This window comes from Arachis stenosperma, chromosome 1 (assembly GCF_014773155.1).
Source record: "Arachis stenosperma cultivar V10309 chromosome 1, arast.V10309.gnm1.PFL2, whole genome shotgun sequence".
Taxonomy (NCBI): Eukaryota; Viridiplantae; Streptophyta; class Magnoliopsida; order Fabales; family Fabaceae; genus Arachis; species Arachis stenosperma.
The window spans coordinates 13,551,753-13,560,166 of record NC_080377.1 but is presented as its reverse complement, the minus strand read 5'-3'; the positions used below and the strand labels follow the sequence as shown (position 1 = coordinate 13,560,166).

At 39.9% G+C, this 8,414-nt stretch overlaps 1 non-coding gene across 1 annotated transcript; it reads left to right on the top strand.

The window, feature by feature from the left end:
* The first annotated feature begins 7,488 nt into the window (after positions 1–7,488).
* LOC130954330 (small nucleolar RNA R71) lies at positions 7,489–7,596 on the top strand. Its single transcript, XR_009076267.1, has one exon. It is a non-coding gene; the product is annotated as a small nucleolar RNA R71 (small nucleolar RNA).
* The last annotated feature ends 818 nt before the right edge of the window (positions 7,597–8,414 follow it).

Sequence of the window (8,414 nt, the reverse complement as noted above, 5' to 3'; positions counted from 1 at the left end):
TATCAAGAAAGATGGAGTTCGAATTGTGCATTAAGGAATAGTGTTAGTCCATAAATAGAAGGATGTGAGAAGAGAGGAGGAGAATTTTCGAAAATTAATTAAGAAGTTTTTTTTTTAAAATCATTTTGAAAATTTGATTGATAATTTTCGAAAACTCAAAGTGGAAAAAGAATCAAGTGAGTTTTGAAAAAGATTTTGAAATTAAAAGTCAAAAAGATTTGATTGAAAACTTTTTTTGAAAAAGATGAGGTTAAGAAGATATGATTGGTTTTAAAAAAAATATGTGATTGAGAAGATATGATTTGAAAACAATTTTAAAAAGATTTGATTTTAAAAATTAATAACTTGCCTAACAAGAAAAGATATGATTCAAACATTAAACCTTTCTCAACAGAAAAGGCAACATACTTGAAATGTTGAATCAAATCATTAATTGATAGCAAGTATCTTTGAAAAAGGAAAGAAATTGATTTTGAAAACATTTGATTGAAAAGATATGATTTGAAAAAGATTTGATTTTGAAAAACTTTGAAAACTTGAAAAAAAATTGATTTGAAAACAAAATCCTCCCCCTTGTGCCATCATGGCGTTAAACGCCCAGAATGGTGCACATTCTGGCGTTTAACGCCCAAAACTATACCCTTTTGGGCGTTAAACGCCCAACCAGGTACCCTGGCTGGCGTTTAAACGCCAGTCTGTCCTTCTTCACTGGGCGTTTTGAACGCCCAGCTTTTTCTGTGTAATTCCTCTGCTGTATGTTCTGAATCTTCAATTCTCTGTATTATTGACTTGAGAAGACACCAATTAAAAATATTTTTGGATTTTTAATAATTAAAATGCAACTAAAATCAAATAACAATGCATGCAAGACACTAAACTTAGCAGTTTGTATACTACTGAGACTAATGAGAATGCATATGAGACACACAAAACACTCAAGTCAGGAGAATTTAAAGATTAGAGTAAGAAATCATCAATAACATCTTGAAGATCCTTAAGACACATGAATGAATGCATGCAATTGACACCAAACTTAAAATGAGACTAGTGTCTCAATAAGAAACATAACATATTTTTTTTTTGTTTTTATGATTTTGTAATTTTTTTGGATTTTTTCGAAAATTAAGTGGAAAAGAAAATAAAGATATCAAAATTCTTAATAAGAATTCCAGGAATCATGCAATGTTAGTCTAAAGCTTCAGTCTAAAGGAATTAGACATGGCCAGCCAAGCTTCAGCAGGACATTGCATTCAAGAGCTAAATTGATGATAATCAATCAGCTTTGGTGATGATAAGAACATCACCTTGAAACACTAGAATTCATTCTTAAGAACTCTGAAGAAAAATACCTAATCTAAGCAACAAGATGAACCGTCAGTTGTCCATACTCGAACAATCCCCGGCAACGGCGCCAAAAACTTGGTGTGCGAAATTGTGATCACTACTTTTCACAACTCGAATAATCCCTAGTAATGGCCCCAAGAACTTGGTGCTCAATACCATGGCATAAACACAACTTTGCACAACTAACCAGCAAGTGCACTGGGTCGTCCAAGTAATAAACCTTACGCGAGTAAGGGTCGATCCCACGGAGATTGTTGGTATGAAGCAAGCTATGGTCACCTTGTAAATCTTAGTCAGGCAGACTCAAATGGGTATAGTGATATACGAATAAAGCATAAAGATAAAGATAGAGGTACTTATGTAATTCATTGGTAGGAACTTCAGATAAGCGTATGAAGATGCCTTCCCTTCCTCTCTCTGCTTTCCTACTGTCTTCATCCAATCCTTCTTACTCCTTTCCATGGCAAGCTTATGTAGGGTTTCACCGTTGTCAGTGGCTACCTCCCATCCTCTCAGTGAAAATGTTCCTATGCTCTGTCACAGCATATGGCTAATCAGCTGTCGGTTCTCGGTCAGGCCGGAATAGAATCCAGTGATTCTTTGCGTCTGTCACTAAACCCCGCCTGCTAGGAGTTTGAAGCACGTCACAGTCATTCAATCATTGAATCCTACTCAGAATACCACGGACAAGGTTAGACCTTTCGGATTCTCTTGAATGCCGCCATCAGTTCTCGCCTATACCACGAAGACTCTGATCTCACGGAATGGCTGGCTCGTTTGTCAGGCGAGCACTCGGTTGTCAGGCGATCAAACCATGCATCGTGTATCAGGAATCCAAGAGATATTCACTAGAGCCTTGTTTGCTTGTAGAACAGAAGTGGTTGTCAGTCACCTTGTTCATAAGTGAGAATGATGATGAGTGTCACGGATCATCACATTCATCAAGTTGAAGAACAAGTGATATCTTGGACAAAGAACAAGCGGAATTGAATAGAAGAACAATAGTAATTGCATTAATACTCGAGGTACAGCAGAGCTCCACACCTTAATCTATGGTGTGTAGAAACTCCACCGTTGAAAATACATAAGAACGAGGTCTAGGCATGGCCAAATGGCCAGCCTCCAAAGTGAGTTCAATCATAAAAAATGATCAAAGCTCTCTAATACAATAGCAAAAGGTCCTACTTATAGAAAACTAGTAGCCTAAGGTTTACAGAGATGAGTAAATGACATAAAAATCCACTTCCGGGCCCACTTGGTGTGTGCTTGGGCCGAGCAATGAAGCAATTTCGTGTAGAGACTCTTCTTGGAGTTAAATGCCAGCTTTTATGCCAGTTTGGGCGTTTAACTCCCATTTAGGTGCCAGTTCCGGCGTTTAACGCTGGAATTTCTGAGGGTGACTTTGAACGCCGGTTTGGACCATCAAATCTTAGGCAAAGTATGGACTATTATATATTGCTGGAAAGCCCAGGATGTCTACTTTCCAACGCCGTTGAGAACGCGCCAATTGGGCTTCTGTAGCTCCAGAAAATCCACTTCGAGTGCAGGGAGGTCAGAATCCAACAGCATCTGCAGTCCTTTTCAGTCTCTGAATCAGATTTTTGCTCAGGTCCCTCAATTTCAGCCAGAAAATACCTGAAATCACAGAAAAACACACAAACTCATAGTAAAGTCCAGAAAAGTGAATTTTAACTAAAATCTAATAAAAATATACTAAGAACTCAACTAAAACTACTAAAAACATACTAAAAACAATGCCAAAAAGGGTACAAATTATCCGCTCATCACAACACCAAACTTAAATTGTTGCTTGTCCTCAAGCAACTGAAAATCAAATAAGATAAAAGAAGAGAATATACTATAGACTCCAAATTATCAATGAAACTTAGCTCCAAATTAGATGAGCGGGACTAGTAGCTTTTTGCCTCCAAACAGTTTTGGCATCTCACTTTATCCTTTGAAATTCAGAATGATTGGCTTCTTTAGGAACTCAATCCAGATAGTGTTATTGATTCTCCTAGTTAAGTATGATGATTCTTGAACACAGCTACTTATTGAGTCTTGGCCGTGGCCCAAAGCACTCTGTCTTCCAGTATTACCACCGGATACATACATGCCACAGACACATAATTGGGTGAACCTTTTCAGATTGTGACTCAGCTTTGCTAGAGTCCCCAATTAGAGGTGTCCAGGGTTCTTAAGCACACTCTTTTTGCCTTGGATCACAACTTTATTTCTTTCTTTTTCTTTCTTTTTCTTTCTCCCCTTTTTTTTTTCTTTTTCGTTTTTCTCCTTTCTTTTTTTTTTTGTATTCATGCTTTTTCTTGCTTCAAGAATCATTTTTATGATTTTTCAGATCCTCAGTAACATGTCTCCTTTTTCATCATTCTTTCAAGAGCCAACAATTTTAACATTCATGAACCACAAATTCAAAAGACATATGCACTGTTTAAGCATACATTCAGAAAACAAAAAGTATTGCCTCCACATCAAACTAATTAAGCTAGTTTTAAAGATGAATTTGAAATCCTGTACTTCTTGTTCTTTTGTGATTAAAAACAGTTTTCATTTAAGAAAGGTGATGGATTCATAGGACATTCATAACTTTAAGGCATAGACACTAAGACAGTAATGATCACAAGACACAAACATGGATAAACATAAGCATGAAAATTCGAAAAAAAATAAGAAAATAAAGAACAAGGAGATTAAAGAACGGGTCCACCTTAGTGATGGCGGCTTGTTCTTCCTCTTGAAGGTCTTATGGAGTGCTTGAGCTCCTCAATGTCTCTTCCTTGTCTTTGTTGCTCTTCTCTCATAATTCTTTGATCTTCTCTAATTTCATGGAGGAGGATGGAATGTTCTTGGTGCTCCACCCTTAGTTGTCCCATGTTGGAACTCAATTCTCCTAGGGAGGTGTTTAGTTGCTCCCAATAGTTTTGTGGAGGAAGGTGCATCCCTTGAGGTTATCTCAGGGATCTCATGATGAGTGGGGTCTCTTGTTTGCTCCATCCTTTTCTTAGTGATGGGCTTGAGGTCATGCCTTCTCAGTTGAACCAGCTTCCCTCTTGAATCTCTCTTTCATTGAACGCCCTCTTCATAAATGACTGTGAGGACTTGGTCCAACCTTTGATCAAAGTTGACCCTTCTAGTGTAAGGATGTTCATCTCCTTGCATCATGGGCAAATTGAATGCCAACCTTACACTTTCCGGACTAAAATCCAAGTATTTCCCCCGAACCATAGTAAGATAATTCTTTGGATCCGGGTTCACACTTTGATCATGGTTCTTGGTGATCCATGCATTGGCATAGAACTCTTGAACCATTAAGATTCCGACTTGTTGAATGGGGTTGGTAAGAACTTCCCAACCTCTTCTTCGGATCTCATGTCGGATCTCCGGATATTCACTCTTTTTGAGTGAAAAAGGGACTCGGGGATCACCTTCTTCAAGGCCACAACTTCATAGAAGTGGTCTTGATGCACCCTTGAGATGAATCTTTCCATCTCCCATGACTCGGAGGTGGAAGCTTTTGCCTTCCCTTTCCTCTTTCTAAAGGTTTCTCCAGCCTTGGATGCCATAAATGGTTATGGAAAAACGAAAAAGCAACGCTTTTACCACACCAAACTTAAAAGGTTTGCTCGTCCTCGAGCAAAAGAAGAAAGAAGAGAGTAGAAGAAGAAGAAATGAGGAAGAAGGGAATGGCTTTGTGTTCGGCCAAAGAGGGGGAGAAGTGGTGTTTAGGTTGTGTGAAGATGAAGGGGTGAAGAAGGGTATATATAGGAGAGGGGGGTCTCATGGTTCGGCCATGTATGGGTGGGTTTGGAAGGGAAAGTGGTTTGAATTTGAATGGTGAGGTAGGTGGGGTTTTATGAAGGATGGATGTGAGTGGTGAAGAGAAAGAAGGGATTTGATAGGTGAAGGGTTTTTGGGGAAGAGGTATTGAGGTGATTGGTGAATGAGTGAAGAAGAGAGAGTGGTGGGGTTGGTGGGGATCCTGTGGGGTCCACAGATCCTGTGGTGTCAAGGAAAAGTCATCCCTGCACCAAATGGCATTCAAAATCACGTTTTGAGCCATTTCTGGCGTTAAACGCCGGGCTGGTGCCCATTTCTGGCGTTTAACGCCAGGTTCTTGCCCTTTTCTGGCGTTTAACGCCAGTCTGGTGCCCCCTTTCTGGCGTTAAACGCCCAGAATGGTGCCAGACTGGGCGTTAAACGCCCAACTGCTAGCCTCACTGGCGTTTAAACGCCAGTGGGTTCTTCCTCCAGGGTGTGCTGTTTTTCTTCCTGTTTTTCATTCTGTTTTGCTTTTCAATTGATTTTGTGTCTTCTTATGATCATCAACCTACAAAAAACATAAAATAACAAAGAGAAATAGATAACATCTAACATTGGGTTGCCTCCCAACAAGCGCTTCTTTAATGTCAGTAGCTTGACAGATGGCTCTCATGGAGCCTCACATTTTCTCAGAGCAATGTTGGAACCTCCCAACACCAAACTTAGAGTTTGAATGTGGGGGTTCAACACCAAACTTAGAAGTTGGTTGTGGCCTCCCAACACCAAACTTAGAGTTTGACTGTGGGGGCTCTGTTTGACTCTGATTTGAGAGAAGCTCTTCATGCTTCCTCTCCATGGTGACAGAGGGATATCCTTGAGCCTTAAACACAAAGGATTCTTCATTCACTTGAATGATCAGTTCGCCTCTATCAACATCAATCACAGCCTTTGCTGTGGCTAGGAAGGGTCTGCCAAGGATGATGGTTTCATCCATGCACTTCCCAGTCTCTAGGACTATGAAATCAGCAGGGATGTAATGGTCTTCAATCTTCACCAAAACATCCTCTACAAGTCCATGAGCTTGTTTTCTGAGTTGTCTGCCATCTCTAATGAGATTCTTGCAGCTTGCACCTCAAAGATCCCTAGCTTCTCCATTACAGAGAGAGGCATGAGGTTTACACTTGACCCTAAGTCACACAGAGCCTTCTTGAAGGTCATGGTGCCTATAGTACAAGGTATTGAAAACTTCCCAGGATCTTGTCTCTTTTGAGGTAATTTCTGCCTAGACAAGTCATCCAGTTCTTTGGTGAGCAAAGGAGGTTCATTCTCCCAAGTCTCATTTCCAAATAACTTGTCATTTAGCTTCATGATTGCTCCAAGGTATTTAGCAACTTGCTCTTCAGTGACATACTCATCCTCTTCAGAGGAAGAATACTCATCAGAGCTCATGAAAGGCAGAAGTAAGTCCAATGGAATATCTATGGTCTCATTTTGAGCTTCAGATTCCCATGGTTCCTCATTGGGGAACTCAATGGAGCTCAGTGCACGCCCACTGAGGTCTTCCTCAGTGGCGTTCACTTCCTCTCCTTCCTCTCCAAATTCGGCCATGTTGATGGCCTTGCACTCTCCTTTTGGATTTTCTTCTGTGTTGCTTAGGAGAGTACTAGGAGGGAGTTCAGTAACTTTCTTGCTCAGCTGTCCCACTTGTGCCTCCAAATTCCTAATGGAGGACCTTGTTTCAGTCATGAAACTTTGAGTGGTTTTGATTATATCAGAGACCATGGTTGCTAAGTCAGAGGTGTTCTGCTTAGAACTCTCTGTCTGTTTCTGAGAAGATGATGGAAAAGGCTTGCCATTGCCAAACCTATTTCTTCCACCATTATTGTTGTTAAAACCTTGTTGAGGTCTTTCTTGATTCTTCCATGAGAAATTTGGGTGATTTCTCCATGAAGAATTATAGGTGTTTCCATAGGGTTCTCCTAGGTAATTCACCTCTTCCATTGAAGGGTTCTCAGGATCATATGCTTCTTCTTCAGATGAAGCATCTTTAGTACTGCTTGGTGCATTTTGCATTCCAGACAGACTTTGAGAAATCAAATTGACTTGTTGAGTCAATATTTTGTTCTGAGCCAATATGGCATTCAGAGTATCAATCTCAAGAACTCCTTTCTTCTGATTTGTCCCATTGTTCACAGGATTCCTTTCAGAAGTGTACATGAATTGGTTATTTGCAACCATTTCAATTAGCTCTTGAGCCTCTGTAGGCGTCTTCTTCAAATGAAGAGATCCTCCAGCAGAGCTATCCAAAGACATCTTGGATAGTTCAGAGAGACCATCATAGAAAATACCTATGATGCTCCATTCAGAAAGCATGTCAGAAGGACATTTTCTGATCAATTGCTTGTATCTTTCCCAAGCTTCATAGAGGGATTCTCCATCCTTCTGTCTGAAGGTTTGGACTTCCACTCTAAGCTTACTCAATTTTTGAGGTGGAAAGAACTTTGCCAAGAAGGCATTGACTAGCTTTTCCCATGAGTCCAGGCTTTCTTTAGGTTGTGAGTCCAACCATGTCCTAGCTCTGTCTCTTACAGCAAAAGGGAATAGCATAAGTCTATAGACCTCAGGGTCTACCCCATTAGTCTTGACAGTGTCACAGATTTGCAAGAATTCAGCTAAGAACTGATGAGGATCTTCCAATGGAAGTCCATGAAACTTGCAATTCTGTTGCATTAGAGAAACTAATTGAGGCTTAAGCTCAAAGCTGTTTGCTCCAATGGCAGGGATAGAGATGCTTCTCCCATAGAAGTCGGGAGTAGGTGCAGTAAAGTCACCCAGCACCTTCCTTGCATTGTTTGCATTGTTGTTGTTTTCGGCTACCATGTGTTCTTCTTCTTTGAAGATTTCTGTTAGGTCCTCTATAGAGAATTGTGCCTAAGCTTCTCTTAGCTTTCGCTTCAAGGTCCTTTCAGGTTCAGGGTCAGCTTCAACAAGAATGCCTTTGTCTCTGCTCCTGCTCATATGAAAGAAAAAAGAACAAGAAAATGTGGAATCCTCTATGTCATAGTATAGAGATTCCTTTAGGTGTCAGAAGAAGAGAAAAGTAGAAGACAGAAGTAGAAAATTTGAACTTATCAAAGAAGAAGGAGTTCGAATTTTTTCATTAAGGAATAGTGTTAGTCCATAAATAGAAGGATGTGAGAGGAGGGAAGGTAATTTTCGAAAATTAAGTATAAGACTTTGAAAACATTTTGAAAAACACTAATTGATTTTCGAAAATAAAAGTGGAAAGAAAT